This window comes from Manihot esculenta, chromosome 14 (genome assembly GCF_001659605.2).
Source record: "Manihot esculenta cultivar AM560-2 chromosome 14, M.esculenta_v8, whole genome shotgun sequence".
Taxonomy (NCBI): domain Eukaryota; kingdom Viridiplantae; phylum Streptophyta; class Magnoliopsida; order Malpighiales; family Euphorbiaceae; genus Manihot; species Manihot esculenta.
Window position 1 is genome coordinate 3567749 of NC_035174.2, and position 18906 is coordinate 3586654.

The 18906-nt window shown below is 39.6% G+C and overlaps 1 non-coding gene across 1 annotated transcript; it reads left to right on the plus strand.

Moving 5' to 3' along the window:
- The first annotated feature begins 3012 nt into the window (after positions 1 to 3012).
- Positions 3013 to 3119, plus strand: LOC122721834. The gene has a single exon (XR_006348619.1). It is a non-coding gene; the product is annotated as a small nucleolar RNA R71 (small nucleolar RNA).
- The last annotated feature ends 15787 nt before the right edge of the window (positions 3120 to 18906 follow it).

An 18906-nucleotide genomic window follows, 5' to 3' on the forward strand; every position in this document is an offset into this window, starting at 1 on the left:
AGGTTCGGCGGCCTAAGCTAAAGTTCGGTGGCCGAACCAATTCAGGTGAAGAACATCACTCTTTAAAAAAGGACTTTCGGCGGCCTAAAGTCATAGTTCGGCGGCCGAACTTGTGGGACTTTCGTCTCTGTCCCTCTCTTTCGGAAGCCGAACATTAGGCTTCGGAGGCAGACTTAAAAGCACGCTTTTGGCGGCCGAAGGTAATGTTCGGCGGCCGAACATAGGTGACTTTTGCCTCTGTCCTTCACTTTTGGAAGCCAAACATTTTGCTTAGGGAGCAAACCACCTTCGGCGGCCGAAAGCCAATGTTCGGCGGCCGAACATACAGGACTTTCGTCTCTGTTCCTCACTTTCGGAAGCCGAAGGATGCACTTTAGGGGGCTGGCTGAAAACACACTTTCGGCGGCCGAAATTCAATGTTCGGCGGCCGAACATGTGGGACTTTCGTCTCTGTCCCTGACTTTCGGAAGCCGAAAGTTGGCTTTAGGGGGCAAAAAATATTTCATTAAATTCTTTGAAAAATCATAATTTAGGCTATAAAAATCCATTTTTCAATCCGTTTGAATTTTTATAACCCATATTTTTAGATCTTTGATTTTGATAAAGAATAATTTCAAAATCACTTCTTTTGGAAAATATCATTTTAGTCCCCGAAAGTCAAGTATTTAAAGATTTGGCCATATCTAAAAAACTTTTAGAAATGAAAGAAACCTTGAGCCATCACACCTAATTAATTGAAATTCACAATGAATAACTTGACAAAACATAAACAAGAAATTACTTTATGATCCCTTTCTTGTAGTATGCTTCCAAAATATGCATTTTTTCTTTTTGAGATTGAAGCAATTTCGTTCTTGTTAGCAAGGGACCTACAAGCTCAACATAAACACTTTTGAAGATAATTAGTAGCATACCAATTGTTTATTAATCATCAAAACAAGGATTAGAACATTTAGGTTCAACAGGAGTTTTATATGGTTTGTTCAAGTATGAAACCACAAGGTATAACTGATGAACAAATAAGGTTGGTAGCTTTTTCTTTCACTTTAATTGAATCTGCTAAGGATTGGCTCTACTATTTGCCCTCAGGATCAATCACCACTTGGGCGCAAATTAGAGACTTATTCTTAGAAAGATTTTTTCCAATGATCAAAGTATCATCAATAAAAAAGGAAATAAGTGGAATCAAATAAAGGAAAAAATGAAACTTTACATGAATATTAGGAACGATATAAAAAATTAATTGCAAGTTGTCCATGTAATACCCGGCTAGACTCCGGTATCGGAATTCCTACCGTCCGGTGGAATCTTGGATGTCGGAAACCTCTAGAAGGGTAAAAGTATGTTGTTATGAAATGTTTTTCATGTTTTTAATGGTTTTAAGTATGAAATTAAATGAGTTTTTACATGAAAAGTCTTTGGAGGAAAACTCAGGTTCGGCCGCCGAAAGTCAAGTTCGGCCGCCTAACGTGCATGCGTTTTGGAGGCACGATAGGCCCCCGAAAGCATGAGTGAGGGAAGTCCAGGTTTGGCCTCCGAACATGCATGCATGCAGAGGCACTTTCGGCCCCCGAACGTGGCCTGGCCAGCCACCTATAAAAGGGTCCCTTAGGTCCGCATGGGCGAGCTTTTTCTCCCCTGTTGTCGGCCAAGGTGAGTCTCCGCCACCCCTTGAACTCCAATTCATATTTCTCCATAAAAGGTGGCTGCAATCTGGTACTGAACTTGGGCAAATCGAATTCTGCTTGCACTGATGATTTGGGCAAATCAAAATCTGTCTGCATTGTTGATCTGATTTCTACCTGTTCAAGTGATTTGGGCAAATCAGATTCTATCTGTACAAGTGATTTGGGCAAATCACCTCTGGACCAGTCTGTGCAGCATGCTGTCTCTTCCATTTCTTTCAAATTTTTCCTATTTTCCTCATCTTCCTGGCTGGTGTCCCTTGGTATTTGTTTGACAACATCAAGCAAAGGTATGTTGATCTCCACTTTGGGAAAGGTTGCAAGTATTTCTTTCTTTTCTTTTTCTTTTTGTGATCTTGCAAATCTCTTGGGAAAGGGAGGAGGTACCTTAAATTTTTCTTCTAGTTGCTGATCTGCCTTGGTCTGTTTGGAGCTGAATTTTGCCTGGGTCATTGATTTGGGCAGATCACTACTGCTGGGCAGCTCAGTCTGCCTAGCGATTGGGTCAGTGATTTGGGCAGATCGACTGGGTGATTTGGGCTGATCACCTTCTGTCATGTCTGTCTGCTCACTGATTTGGGCAGATTGTCTGGGTGATTTGGGCAGATCACTGCCCTGATCACTTTCTGGCAGATTTTTTTCCATGGCCTGTTTTTGCAATTTTTCAGCCCTACTGTCTTGCAGCTCTTTTCCACTCCTCAATGTGATGGCACTAGCATTTTGCCTTGGATTTATCTCAGTTTGGGAAGGTAGCTTTCCTTGTGATTCAAGCTTACTCAAGGATGAAGCCATTTGTCCCATTTGTTGCTCAAGATTTTGCACGGTGCTTGCTAAGGACTTCACGATCTCTTCAAAGGGTGCATTGGACTTTTGAGGTGCAGCTTGAATTGGATTTCTTTGCTGGTAGTTTGGATATTGATTGGCCCTTGCATAACTTCTTTGCCCATTAAATCCTCCTACTTGTTGGTCCTCTTCTTGAAGGGAGGGACATAGGTCAGTAGGGTGGCTCAAGTTTGCACATATTCCACATGGTTTGGGCTGCTGAATCTGCTGGATTTGTTGGGCTTGACCCACAACAAGGCTATGGACAACATTGGTGAGATCAGAAATTTGGGATGCTAAAGTGGATGTACTCACCTCATTCACCCTTCTTGGTGGCTGTTCTTGGTCTCCAAATTGCTGTGAGGCTGCTGCCATGGTGGAAATTAAATCCCTTATGGCTTGAGGTGACTTGTCTTCAATTGATCCTCCACATGCTGCGTCTATGAACTTTCTTTCTGAAGGTAGCAAACCTCCATAGAAGTATTCAATGAGTGACTTATCAGAGATGTCATGTTGAGGGCAGCTTATGCACAATCGATTGAATCTTTCCCAATATTCATATAGCTCTTCATAATCCTTTTGCTTGATGCAACTAATCTCTCTTCTGATGCCAATAGCTTTTGAGGTTGGGAAGTATTTTCTCAAGAAGACTCTCACCATCCCATCCCATGAAGTGATGGATCCAGGTGGTAAATAGAACAACCATTCTTTGGCAAAATCATCAAGAGAAAAGGGAAAAGCTCTTAATTTAACATGCTCTTCGGAAATACCTTGAGGCCGCATTGTTGAGCACACAATGTGAAGTTCTTTGAGGTGCTTGTGTGGATCCTCATTTTTAAGACCTCTGAATTTTGGAAGAAGATGAATTAATCCGGTTTTGAGCTCAAAAGGGGCTGCCAAAGGTGGGTAAGTGATGCACCATAGTGCTTGATCATCCAAGGGTGTTGCTAGTTCACAAAGAGTTCTTTCTTGTGCCATTGGAGCTCTTGCCTCAACATTTTTAGCTTCAAATTCAGCAAGGACAGCAGCTGGTTCAAGAGCAGTAGCTGCTGTATTTTCTGCCTCTTCGGGTGCTGTTATGACTGTCTTTATAGCAGCTGGTTCAGTTGCTGTTTTAGGGGCTGGTTCTGGGATTTTGTTGGCAAAAATTTCTGGTTTTTGGGCTGGTTTTGGTGCAATTTTAGGGGCTGGTTCTGAGTGCAGCAGCTTGTGCAGCAATAGATTCAAAAAGTGCAGCATGTACAGCAGTTTCAACAATTGGTTCAGCAACTTTATTCAGCAAATGCAGCAGCAGGTTCCTCAGTAACTTGTGCAGCAGATTGAATGGTGGACACCAGATTTGTTGCCGATGCTGATGTAGATGGTTTTGAGGCTTGGTTCCTCAAGTTTGCTTGCTTTCTCAAGCTCTTGGCAGTATGTTCAATTTCTAAATCGTAAAGAAGAGCTTCTTTACGATCAGCCCTGGTCATAAAAGGAAAATACGTTAGTTAGATCAAATCCCCGGCAACGGCGCCAATTTTTGATAACGGTTGTCGAAGCCGTCAAAAATAAACCTATTAAACAATCAACAATTAACTTGTAGATAGTGGCAATAGGGTCGAACCACAGGGATTTGACACTACGAATTTTCCTATTGATGACTAAGGCAAGTAATAACAAGTAATTAAAAGAGGGGGGTTTGATTTGATGAATTAAAACTAAATAGCAAAAGAAAGCAATAAATTAAAGATGAGTAAATCAATAAGAGAAAAGCTTCTAGTTGAAGTATGGATATATTTCAGATTGTTTAGAATTGATCATTGATTCTTTAATACTCCTATTTATCTCAATAAATTAGTTTAGGATGTGGAAGACGCTTCTCACAATCCAAATTCCTCCTTAGTTCTAGTTTGATTAGGAAACGTTCGCTAATCAAACACTAGTTAACAAGTTGCCAAGGAACGTCCTTGGGGCCTTTGGCATCGAACAACTGTTAACTGCATTAAGATTTAGAGAAACCTAATTCTAACCTTGCCAACCGCGTGGTCAAGTTTAGATCATGCAACTTGATTAAATTTGTGTTCAAATAATATAAGCAATTACGGACTTAAATTATTCAAACAATTGTTACTCAAGCAATTAAAAGCAATAGGCCTAAATTGATTCTAAAAGCAAAGCAACAATTATAGAAAGATCAAATTGCATAAATATTGAAAATAACTAGAAGTTTAACAATGGAGATTTAAATCTCCCAATTCATCACAAATCTGAATTTTCCAACTTCAACTAGAACATAATGAATTTAGCCACTCATGGTGACTAAAATACACAAAAATAAAGAAGAAAAGAAAAAGAAAGTTTCTGCTGTGTTGCTGGAGAATTTCCGAGGATGGCAGATGCTGAAAGATGATGATAGGATGCTGGTTTGGATGTTGCCCTTATATAGCTGGAGAATCCCAATTCCAATTTGATTAGGGTTTTGGAATCTCAATTTGATTTGGTCTTCTTTGTAGTCTTTGATTCCTCTTTGGATTTTGTATTTGATTGAGAATGGAACTCTCTAAGTGAAGGGCGTGGCTCTTGGGACTGATCTTGTGGTGTTTGAAGTGGACTTGGACTTCTTTTCTTTGAATTTGGATTTTCTGCTCTTTTCCCGCCTCTGCTGTCAACTTCTGCTGTCAAGGTGACTTGGGCAGTTTCTGCGAGTGACTTGGGCAAGTCACTTGCTCAATCTGCCCCAATCGCTCTCTGGGATTCAGTCCAGTTTTTGCCTCTGACTCTGCGAATGACTTGGCCAGTTCCTGCGAGTGATTTGGGCAAATCACTTTGACCCAATCACTTTTCCAGCTTTTTCTTCACTTTTTCTCCAACTTTTCAATTTCTTCCTTTTCTGTAAAAACATAACAAAAACACAAATTAAGCTAGAAAAATGTGTAAATAAACAGTAAGAGATATGATAAAAATGTGGCTAAATTATGCTTGATCACCCCTCCCTCGATCTTGAGTGTTTTCCTTAGATCTTCCATGATTTTCACGGGTTTTAACTTCTGTTTTGAAGATCTGTGAGTAAAGAGCAAGTTTTGGGTGTTGGGAAATCCGGAGATTAATTGCAATCTAATTGCGCAGCGGAAAAATAAAATTTTGGATTTCCTTTCCAGAATCCGAGTGCTTCGTTTAATTAATAAGATGGATACGAGACTAACCTGTTAATCTCGTAAGAAAGATACACTGGCGGACTGATGGTGCTGCCTTTTCAAACGAACACCCTCTATGGTATCCACACGAACGTCTTCTATCCTTCTAGAGTGCTAGCTCTTTCAAAATGGATAGATCATGTGCTCCACAATCTGCAATCTTTTAGACTGAGTTTTCTCAAAACTTAACAACCCACTACTCAATCTGTTGAAGGAGTATTTATAGGCCTCAGTCTTTTTGTTTTCCCACAACTCTTTTCCTAAAAGAGTTGTGCTTAGAACCCACTATCACAATCTCACAGATACTCAAATATCTTTATGTGATAGAGTCCTTTATCTGTAACACTTACAGATAGACTGCAGATCCTTTTAAATATTATTATCTCATAATAATAAATAATTAATAATTAATATTAATAATAATAACACTTTATTATTATTAATTATACTAATGGGTTTTTAGCCCATTAATATAGCACATCAACAACGTTCTTGTGTGTGACCCAATAGGCTCATATTATTTGGCAATAGGCCCAGTCCAACAAGGCCTATAAGTCATAAGTGGCCTCTAGCAAGACATTATGACTACCCAACTAATATGAGGATCAATAGTCCGATAAAGCCTATTAAGTAGAACATGAATTAATCCCTTTGTCACACGATATCTAGTTTGAACATAAGTCATGGTCAATGTCAAACTTATAATGTTCAAACTTATGATTTCTTGATCTCTAAGTAGACTGATAAATTCAAATGATATTGATCACACTATCAATTCATTTGAGCACGGCCATGCATTTCTCAGTCTCACTTATCGAGGGGCCCAGAAGATATCTCTCTCATAAAGAGGGACAAATCCTATCTTGATTGTTCATTTTCCTCTACATAATTTCTATTATGTTCAATCATAACCTTTATGATTGTCCGATTAAAGACAACGTTTGATTATGTCAAAACATAACAGTCCTTATGTTGGAAACTATGACAATCTCAAGTCAAAGGATTAAGACATAACTACTTTGAGATTCACTTATGACAATGACCCATGTAGTGATCTCAATGTGGGTCCATCCAATACTTTGTTCTCCAACAAGTATTTATGATTATTGAATTATATCAACATATACATAATCATCTCATGATTATCAATCAATAATCATACTAGTTATATTTTATCATCATAATAATAAGTAACCAGGGATGATAATCATTATTATGTAACATGCAAACAAATAATAATGATAAAAACCTCTTTTATTAATAACCAAAACGACATACAAAAAGGCCCAAGATAATGGCCTAGGGCATATACACTAACAATCTCCCACTTGCACTAGGCCTAATTATACAAGTATCTAATACCCGTAGACCTAGTGTGCTGATCATGCTTGACCTGTGAAAGAGGCTTGGTCAGTGGATTTGCAATGTTGTCATTTGTGTCTACTTTGCATATTTTGATATCTCCTCTGAATAAGGTGATATCGCCTGAGTATAATTTTAGATCTCTAGTGAGATCTGGGCTCCTTTGCCTATGCTATGGCACCGTTATTACCATAATAAAGGTCCATAGGTTTTTCAATGCTGGGAACCATTCCCAACTCTGAGATGAATTCCTTCAACCAGACTGCCCTTTTTAGCTGCATCTGATGCTGCTATATACTCAGCTTCTATTGTAGAATCTGCTATAGTGCTCTGCTTGGAACTCTTCCAACTAACAATTCCACCATTTAAAATGAATACAAATCCTGACTGCGATCTGAAGTCATCTATGTCAGTTTGGAAACTAGCATCTGTGTAACCACTTACAACTAGCTCGTCTTCCAATCCTCCATAAACTAGGAATGCATCCTTAGTCCTTCTAAGGTACTTTAGGATATTCTTAACAGCTGTCCAGTGACTTTCACCGGGATTTGTCTGATATCTGCTTGTTGTGCTCAAGGCATATGAGACGTCTGGTCTAGTACATAACATGGCATACATGATAGATCCAATAGCAGAAGCATAAGGGATCTTATTCATTCGTTCTCGCTCATCAGATGTCATAGGACATTGATTCTTGCTAAGATGAATACCATGAGACATGGGCAAGAATCCTCTTTTGGAATCTTGCATGCTGAACCTTTTCAGCACCTTGTCAATATAAGTACTTTGACTCAGACCTATTATCCTCTTGGATCTATCCCTATAGATCTTAATACCAAGGATATATGCAGTCTCACCTAAGTCCTTCATTGAAAAAGAATTCCCTAACCAAGTCTTAACCTTTTGCAAAGTAGGGATATCATTTCCAATGATTAATATGTCATCCACATATAGGACTAGAAACACAACTGCACTCCCACTAACCTTCTTGTAAACACAAGGTTCATCTTCATCAATGAGTAAAGGTTCACGATTATCAGTCATGAGAAATCCATATCTCTCAGGCTGATGACGTGTCCTATCAGATGTGCATGGGACTTGTGTCACCCTTTCAGTTTTCACAACTGTTTGTGGTTCTGAAAGTGGTTCTATCGGCGGTTCAATGCTCTTTTGTGGTGCTTGAGTTTCCTCAAGTCGCACTGTACTCCCACTGAATCTCTGAGAGATAAATTCCTTTTCTAAAAAGGTACCATTTCGAGCAACAAACACTTTGTTCTCTGAGGGAGTATAGAAGTAGTATCCTTTGATTTCATTAGGATACCCCACAAAATTGCACTTGATAGATTTTGGAGCTAGCTTATCTGAAATTGGACATTTCACATAAGCTACACAACGCAAATCTTAAGGAAAGACAAACTGAGCATTTTCCCAGTCCATAACTCATATGGTGTCTTTTCAACCGCTTTCGATGGTACTCGGTTTAAAATAGATGCAGCTGTTTCCAAGGCATAACCCCAAAATGATAAAGGGAGATTTGTTTGACTCATCATAGATTGAACCATATCTAATAAAGTTCGAATTTTCCTTTTAGAAACACCAATCCATTGTGGAGTTCTTGGAGGAGTTAATTGTGAAACAATTCCACAGTTTCTAAGATATTCGTCAAACTCTTGGCTCAAATATTCACCACCTCGATCAGATCGAAGCATCTTAATAGTTCTACCAAGTTGATTTTGTACTTCATTTTGAAAAGTTCTAAACATTTCAAAAGATTCATGCTTATGTTTCATTAGGTAGACATAGCCATACCTACTGAAATCATCAGTGAATGTGATGAAGTACTGATAACCTCCCCTAGCACTAATGCTTAGTGGGCCACATACATCTGTATGTATTAAGCCCAATAAGTCTGAAGCCCTTTGACCTAGTCCAGTAAAAGGGTCCTTTGTCATCTTACCTAGCAAACAAGATTCACAATTTTTCAAATGATTCAAAATCAAATGAATCTAATAAACCATCTTTATGGAGCTTAGATATGCAATTCTCGTTTATATGCCTAAGACGACAGTGCCATAAATATGTTGGGTTTAACTCATTTGGCTTAGTTTTCATAGAAGTTATGTTATAGATATTGCTGTCTCTAGAATCATCTAGATAAAGGACATAAAGGCCATCATATGAATTTGCAATACAATAAAGCAAATCATCTTTATTAATGGAGCATTTCTTATTCTTAATAAGAAATGAAAAACCTTCATCGTCCAAAACAGAAACTGAAATAATATTCCTACTCAAAATAGGAACATAAAAGCAATTATTCAGAACTAGCAAAGGCCCATTGGGCAACACAAGTTCATATGTCCCTACAGCTATGGCAGCAACTCTTGCTCCATTGCTTACACGTAGGTCCACTTCGCCCTTTTTCAGTTTTCTACTCCTTTTGAGACTCCGAAGTCGTAGTCTCACTACTCTTCTTCTTCTTGCACTCATCCAAATAGAGTTTGCAATTTCTCTTCCAATGCCCTGGTTCCTTGCAATGGAAGCAAATTCCTTCCTTAGGAACTATTTCCTTAGGAACTTTTGCCTTGGATTGCCATTTAGGCTTGCCTCGTCCCTTAGGCCCATTACCACCTTTAGACTTGGGCTTCCCCTTATTTTTCATGGGCTTACCCTTATTGACATTCAAAATTTGGGTAGGCCTTTTCTTAATATTTACCTCAGCTGTCTTTAGCATCCCATGCAACTCAGGAATGGATTTCTCCATATTGTTCATGTTATAGTTCATGACAAATTGAGAAAAACTGCTAGGTAAAGAATGTAGGATCAGATCCGTAGAAAGTTCTAAACTCAAAGGATAGCCAAGCCTAGCAAGGTGATCAATGTAGCCTTTCATCTTTAAAACATGAGCACTAACTGAATCATCTTCAGCCATTTTGCAATCATGCAATGCGATGGTGGTTTCATACCTGTCCTGCCTAGCTTGTTGTTGGAAAGCCTGTTTGAGATGGACACTCATCTCATAGGCCTCAAGGTGCTCCAGATCCTTCTGAAGTTCTGGGCACATAGTTGCCAACATAAGACATCCAATGTCATTAGAATCATCCATATGCTTCTTATGCTTGTTCTTAACAGCATTAGTAGCATCAGCAGGAGGTGGTTCAGGGACAGCTTCATCAAGCACATAGGACTTTTTCTCTTGCTTGAGAACAATTCTCAAGTTTCTAAACCAGTCAACAAAATTAGTCCCATTTTCTTTCAGTTTATCCTTCTCAAGGATGGATCGCAGTGATAAGGTGGAATTGTTATTAGCAGCCATAATAATCTACAAAAATATGCAAATATAATTAATTTAATAAACAAATTAATATTGAGGTGATAATAATCTCCCACTAAAATATAACCCTCAAAATAATAATATTTTAGCGGGCTAAGATCCATATTTCACCTAATTCCAAGTCAGCTTTGGCATGACGCTTAGAATTAAGTTATTTAGGTAGGTAACCCCTTACCAATTACATCTAATGTAACTCTTAAATTATGAGGTATTGACATCATATGTCAAATGCATGTTATACCCCATCTAATGCCTTAGGCCCAAAACCGTTTTGATAGCCTAATTAAGCTGAACCAAAATTAAATAAATGAGTAACCATTACTCATCCTACCTTACTAGGATAACCTAATGCACTTTGCTTTGGCAAAACCTGCATTTTGGTGATCTTAGTCTTGATAGGTTTTTAATATATGGGTGGCATTAAAACTTAAAATTTTGAAATGAGGGTTCAATTTTAATTTTAATTATTTTGTCTTGCATGTGTATATATTATGACATCCAATATGCATACATATATAAACCATCATGCATAGTATCTCATACTAATGTATAACAAAATAATAAAATTATTTTACATAGTCATTTAAATCTGATTTTAAGACTAAAATAATTTATTTTCTAGTTTCTTATAATTATTTTGTCTTGCATATATATATTATAGCATCTATATGCATATATATATATAGACAATAATGTATAGTATCTCATACTAATATAGGACAAAATAATAAAATATAGTCATTTAAATCTAATTTAAAGACTAAAAGAAAATAATAAAATATAGTCATTTAAATCTCATTTAAAAGACTACAAATAATAATAATAAAATATAGTCTTTTAAATCTAATTTAAAGACTAAAAGAAAATAATTTTAAAATATTATTTTCTTATTATTATTATTATTTTTTAATTTTAATTATAGGGGCATATTTGTAATTGCAGCATCTTCTTCCTCAGAAGAACCCTAGCCGCACCCCTCGTCGCCAGCACGGATTGCCGTCGACAGCGCAAATCAAGGACGCGCGACCGACAGCGCGCGAAGCTCCACTGTCCGCAATCGCGCAGCAAGTGCGCGAGGCGGCACGTTATGGCCCGCCGACTCGCAAGGTGGCACGTTATGGCCCGTCTGCCATCACGCAGTGTCTGTGGCACATTATGGCCTTCTCCTCATTCATCTTGCAGAATGATTCCTGTTCGTCCACTCTTCAGCCACGTCTTGCGAGGCCTCAATTTTCTGGTTGCAATTTCTTGCTTTGCCGTGGGTTGCGCAACCATTGCGCATACCGCTGGCCATTAGCAATTCCTGGGTTCACAATTCATCGTGAACCCAATTTTCATTGTAATTAATTAATTAATTAATTTTTTTTTTATTAAATTGTTGTTGTTTTAATTTTACCAATTAAAACTTACAACAACGAATCAAAACAATTTTGATTCTAAATTCAAAATTTTTAATTTTTCTAACAAAATTATCTAAATGATCCCATCATTCAACCATAATTATCATACCATTCTAATAAACATATATCGCATATATTATATCAATCATGGCATAATTAATTTAAGCGAAAAGCACAGGTAGGCTCTGATACCACTGTTGGGAAATCCGGAGATTAATTGCAATCTAATTGCGCAGCGGAAAAATAAAATTTTGGATTTCCTTTCCAGAATCCGAGTGCTTCGTTTAATTAATAAGATGGATACGAGACTAACCTGTTAATCTCGTAAGAAAGATACACTGGCGGACTGATGGTGCTGCCTTTTCAAACGAACACCCTCTATGGTATCCACACGAACGTCTTCTATCCTTCTAGAGTGCTAGCTCTTTCAAAATGGATAGATCATGTGCTCCACAATCTGCAATCTTTTAGACTGAGTTTTCTCAAAACTTAACAACCCACTACTCAATCTGTTGAAGGAGTATTTATAGGCCTCAGTCTTTTTGTTTTCCCACAACTCTTTTCCTAAAAGAGTTGTGCTTAGAACCCACTATCACAATCTCACAGATACTCAAATATCTTTATGTGATAGAGTCCTTTATCTGTAACACTTACAGATAGACTGCAGATCCTTTTAAATATTATTATCTCATAATAATAAATAATTAATAATTAATATTAATAATAATAACACTTTATTATTATTAATTATACTAATGGGTTTTTAGCCCATTAATATAGCACATCAACAACGTTCTTGTGTGTGACCCAATAGGCTCATATTATTTGGCAATAGGCCCAGTCCAACAAGGCCTATAAGTCATAAGTGGCCTCTAGCAAGACATTATGACTACCCAACTAATATGAGGATCAATAGTCCGATAAAGCCTATTAAGTAGAACATGAATTAATCCCTTTGTCACACGATATCTAGTTTGAACATAAGTCATGGTCAATGTCAAACTTATAATGTTCAAACTTATGATTTCTTGATCTCTAAGTAGACTGATAAATTCAAATGATATTGATCACACTATCAATTCATTTGAGCACGGCCATGCATTTCTCAGTCTCACTTATCGAGGGGCCCAGAAGATATCTCTCTCATAAAGAGGGACAAATCCTATCTTGATTGTTCATTTTCCTCTACATAATTTCTATTATGTTCAATCATAACCTTTATGATTGTCCGATTAAAGACAACGTTTGATTATGTCAAAACATAACAGTCCTTATGTTGGAAACTATGACAATCTCAAGTCAAAGGATTAAGACATAACTACTTTGAGATTCACTTATGACAATGACCCATGTAGTGATCTCAATGTGGGTCCATCCAATACTTTGTTCTCCAACAAGTATTTATGATTATTGAATTATATCAACATATACATAATCATCTCATGATTATCAATCAATAATCATACTAGTTATATTTTATCATCATAATAATAAGTAACCAGGGATGATAATCATTATTATGTAACATGCAAACAAATAATAATGATAAAAACCTCTTTTATTAATAACCAAAACGACATACAAAAAGGCCCAAGATAATGGCCTAGGGCATATACACTAACATTGGGTACTTGGAGGTTCAAAGAGCTCAATCTCTCCATCTCCAAGCTAGGATCGCCTTTCCTCTCGTTTCTTCAAGAGGTAAGCTCGGATCCACCCTTGTTATGTGTTTTAAACAAGCATTAAGTTGTTTTATGGGTAGAGATGCATGTTTAGGCTTGTTGATGAGTTTATGGGTTTTGATGTTTTGATGAGCAATGTATGTTGATTTTTGTGTGTTTGAAGTGTTGTAGTTGGGGTATATGCTAGTTTGAGACCCCTAGGTGTAATGTATGATATGTATGCATGTTTTAGAACTAGTTTTTGCATGATTTGAGCTTGGGAGGCGATATGTGCATAGGAGAGCTGAGTTTCTGCCATTCGGGAGAAGCTCAGGTTCGGCCGCCGAAGGGACTTTCGGCCGCCGAACCCTCTTGTGGAGGCAGCTTTCGGCTGCCGAAGCCTGCCCCCGAAAGAAGACTTTCGTCTCTGTCTGGGACTTTCAGCCGCCGAAGGTGCCGCCGAAAGTGCCTGACTTTTGGCTCTGGAGGGACTTTCGGCCGCCGAACCTGCCGCCGAAAGTGCCCTGTTCAGCCATTTCATGCATGTTCTTCTATAATTATTTCATGATGTTTTAGGGGGTTTTTGGGGAGTTGCTTATGAGTTGTTTAGAGTATGTTTGGCACCTCACTGGAGTCCACCTGTGTAGGATCGGACCCGAGGAACCGAGGTGTTCAGCAGTGTTAGCTGCTTCAGAGTTAGTCCAGAGCTAGCCAGAGGTGAGTGGAACCAACCCTTATGTTTTAAATCAAATGTTTTCAGCATGTTCAAGCATGTTCATGCATCATGAATACCATGTTATGTAATAGGTTGTTGGCATTAGAATTCACGAATATGATGCATTGCATAATACGATGACAATGATGTGGATGGATACTGGATGATCCTCTAGCCCTCAGTATGTTATGACATGATATAAAATGATATGATATGGCATGTACGATATGATATGAGATGAGTAGTCCAGGTGTGGCCGTATCGCCCCTGGCATAGAGCATGAGAAGTCCAGGTGTGGCCGTATCGCCCCTGGCATAGAGTATATGAAGTCCAGGCGTGGCCGTATCGCCCCTGGCATAGAGTATTGTTGACTTGTTATGGTACGAGATTGATATGTAGAGGGCTATTGGTGACAGATTCATCCTTGATGTGATATGTTTGTGTTGCGATGCATTCCATGATAGCATACGTTAAAATGAACTGTTTTCTTTTATGGTTTTTGCTCACTGGGCTTTTTAGCTCACCCCTCTCCCCTAACCCCAGGTTTGCAGGGTCAGAGATAGTCAGGAGATTAGCAGGTTACGTCCATGGTCATGTTTATGTAATAGAATAGTAGTGGACATGATGTAATGTAAAGTTATGTAAGGATGTAAACGAGTTATATTGTAATATGACTTTATGTTATATGTTCAGAGTTATAGTATTGTGCTTGGCCCGAGTTGGATAATCCCTTTGTACATGAGTTTTATTTTATGTTGTTCATGTGATGGACCGAGTTTGACGTAGGGTATGCTGACCCTAGGGGTTCTATGAGTTCAGTCATAGTGCATACACAAGTCAAACTGATTAAAGGTAAAATTTTAAATGTTTTATGGATATGTTTGATCATGTTTGGGATTATACCAGCTGTACAGGATGTATAGTAGGCTTGCTACGGGTCCCGGCGGCCTTATGCCGATCTGGATCCTAGCGCCGGTAGCGGTCCGATTTTCGGGTCGTTACAGTCCAAAACATGGAATCACTCCAAAACAACTTAACATTTACTTCTACGAAGGACTTTTGCCATTAGAACGAAGAATAATAGATGCTACTAGTAAAGGAGCCCTTGCGGAAATGGAACCCGAAGAAGGTAAAACTTTAATCTCTAAATTAGCCGCTAATTCTAGATAGTATGGTCAAGAAGAGGAAATTTCAAGAAATACTAATGAGGTAAGTATTGCATCTTTATATTCTAAAATTTCACAACTAATAGCTGCAATTCAACAAGTGGTGTAATACCCGGCTCGTTCAGACATCGGAATTCTTACCGTCCGGTGGAATTCGAGGTTGTCGGAGCCTTCCCTAAGGGTAAACCAAGGTTTTAAGATGGTTTTAAGTGGTTTAAAGGTTTTATGTTAGAAAGGCTATGAGTTTTGAAGAGAAAAGACTAAGGAGGCAAAATGCAGGTTCGGCCGCCGAAGGTAATGTTCGGCCGCCGAAAGTGCCTTAGGTTTGGCTTCCGAACTCCAAGTTAGGCCGCCGAACGTTGCATGGTTTCGCATGCAGGTTAGGCTGCCGAAGGAGGGGCGGTTGACCACCTATAAAGGGCTCCTTGCTCTGGAAAAAGAGGAGGTTTCTCTCTCTTTTTGGGCTAAGGTGAGTTCATGCTTTCCTTGGGTTGATTTCATGGTTTCTCTTCAAATCTTTCAAGGTTTTCATGAGGTTTCTCCTTGAATTCAAGAGTTGTGAGCTTGGAGCAAGGAGGTGGAGCTTGGAGACTTTTGGAGCTCGGATCTCCATATCTTCAAGTTTGGGATCACACCAGCCTTTGTTCTTCAAGAGGTATGTGTTGATCCTTATGTTTTCTGATGTATTAAGCAAGTTTTATGGAGGGAGAAGGGAGTTATGCATGAGTTTTTGCATGAGTTGTGCATGTGAGGGTCTAGGGACCCTTTGTGCCTTTGTATGTTGTTTGAGTTGTTTTTGGGGTTTTGAGCTTGTTCTAAGCCCCTATGTGTTAGTAGAAGTGTTTATGCATGTTGAGTGAGGTTTGGGGGAAGTTGAGTATGAGGTGAGCAAGGTTCTGCCTAACTGGAGAACCCAGCTTCGGCCGCCGAAAGAGGATTCGGCCGCCGAACGTGTTGAGGAGGTGGTTTCGGCTGCCTAATCCTGCCCCCGAAGGATTGGACTTTCGTCTCTGGAGGGGCGGTTCGGCCGCCGAAGGTGCCGCCGAAGGTTAGAGACTTTCGTCTCTGGAGTGTGGTTTGGCCCCCGAACCATGCCCCCGAAAGGGTTCGGCCGCCGAAAGAGGAGATTCGGCCGCCGAAAGTATGTGAGTTTCGTCTCTGGAGAGGACATTCGGCCGCCGAACCTGCCGCCGAAAGTGTCCTGTCCAGCCTTCTTTTGCATGCTTTATGTGATTGTTTTCAGAGGTTCAGGGGGGATTGTTTAAGAGTTGTTCAGAGTATAGTTGACACCTCATTCGAGTCCATTTGTGTAGGATTGGACCCGAGAGATCGAGGAGGTCAGCAGAGTTAGAGGTTGCAGAGTCAGTTCAGTATCTGCCAGAGGAGCAGAGGTGAGTAGAACTAAACTTAATTTTAGTAAAAGATACAGACTGTATGAGCATAGTTCATGCATCATGGATGCTATGATTTATATTAGGGTGATTTGCATTAGAATCACGAAGTTGTTGCATTGCATATTATGTGATCAGAGATTAGGTGGACCCAGGCGACCTCAATAGCCTAAGCTTCGGCTCCTGTCATTGTGTCAGGTCAGTTGGGCAATTACTTGTTGGAATGCCCTGTGTAGCTCCTTTGGGGGGCCAGTGTTGACAGAGGGTATTTTTGGGGTCATGTCTACCTTAGTGGGGGTTGGACCAAGGCGACTTCAATAGCCCGTCGAGGGAGTTTTGGGGTCATGTCTAATCCAAGATATATTGAGATGCTTGTGTTGTGATGCATTTTCATATATAGTGCGTATGAATGAACTGTTTTCAGTGTTTCTACTCACTGGGCTTTAGAAGCTCATCCCTTTCCCTTAATCCCAGTTTTGCAGGTTCAGAGTAGCTGGGAAGGGTAGAAGCATCAGAGTTGCTAAAGGATTGCATATGTAATAGCATAGTGTGGACATGATGTATGTCACATGATGTATGTCACATGATGTATGTCAAATGATGTATGTAAAGAGATGTAATAGATAGTCAGTTGAGTTGTATATGAGATAGAATGTGCTTTTGCCTATAGTGTATGTTTAATCCTTGGTATATACATGTATCCTGTTTTTAAAGTTTCTTGATGAGAAATGAGTCAGACCAGACTTACTATATGTTGTGTTTCGAAAACCCAGTGACATATAGTAGATACAGAGGAAAGACCAGGTTTGATTCCTGTGATCCACAGAGTAGACCACTAGAGAAGACCAGGTTTGATTCCTGTGACTCTATGGTAACCAAGTTAACTTATGATATGCTGACCCTTACAGAGTGGGTTCTATGCTGCAGTGCGCATAGTGCATGGAGGTTACTTGGTAGAGCGTCGCTGGTTAGCCCCTGAGGGGTAGTTCAGACTAGTATGTCTGAGCTTTTGGTTCATATGATTGGACCTCCAGAGAGTGTTTTACAGGTTAAGTCTGGTTGTGTTACAGACAAGTTGTAACAGTTATAGTCCAGTCGGATCATGTATGGGATTGTAACAGATACACAGAGTTCAGGATAGGCTTACTACGGGTCTAGGCGGCCTTAAGTCGATCTGGATCCTAGTGCCGAGCAGTTTGGGCCGTTACAAAGAGGGTACCGGTTTCCGGGCTGTTACAGATGGTATCAGAGCATAGGGCCTCTAGAGTACGGTGTGCTGAGCTACGATGCTCAGGGATTAGAGAGATCTCACATCGGAAAGAGGTTGTCTTAGAGGGCAAGCACAATAAGATAAGATCATGTCCACTAGGATAGGATGTTGAGTCCTGTCTATATGATGATGTGTAATGCCATGTGAGATACATGTGCATTGAGGATATGAGATATCTGATGTTATGGATGCCTGTTGGGAAGATCCTCTAGCCCTCAGTATGCATGAGATGAGATGTATGAGATAGAACAGACCAGGTGTGGCTTAGTCGCCACTGGCACAGAGTAAGAGCAGTTCAGGCGAGACTGTAGTGCCCCTGGCATAGTTAGACATAACGATGAGATGGATATGTAGAGGGCTATTGGTGACCAGTTCATCCATGAGATGAGATGCTTTGCATGTGTATGGGGTTCATGTGTTATCACATGGATCATATCATGATGATATGCCCATATGATGTTATGTTTATGTGGTGCCATGGTTGAGGTGGACTCGTGTGTAACTGCATGGGCCAGATGCTGCTATGGTTTCTGTGTGTGTGCTCTTTTTCCGCAGGCAGAATGAGAGGTACTCGTTGATCCATGAGATTGACAGGAGTTTCTCTTGAGAGGATGTCAGTTGATGAGCGAGGTTAGAGAGAGAGATGTTCAGAGAAGAGATAGTAGCTAGAGGTTAGTGTGCCAGAGAGGGTACTGAGAGAGGTGCTAGGAGATGCTATGGTCTCGGGTTTTATAACCCCAGGTATAGTGAGAGTGATCTCTCATCTCTAAGTGCAACCCCTAAGAGAAGAGAAGAGTAAGAGTAAGAGCAAAGTAAGAGCAGGAAAGGAAGAGAAGAAAAAGAAGAGTAAGTTCAGGAGAGGTTAGAGTCCGGTCTGGGATGAGACCAGTAGTCGAGGCAGAGGAAGGGGGTCAGCCTCTTATCCCT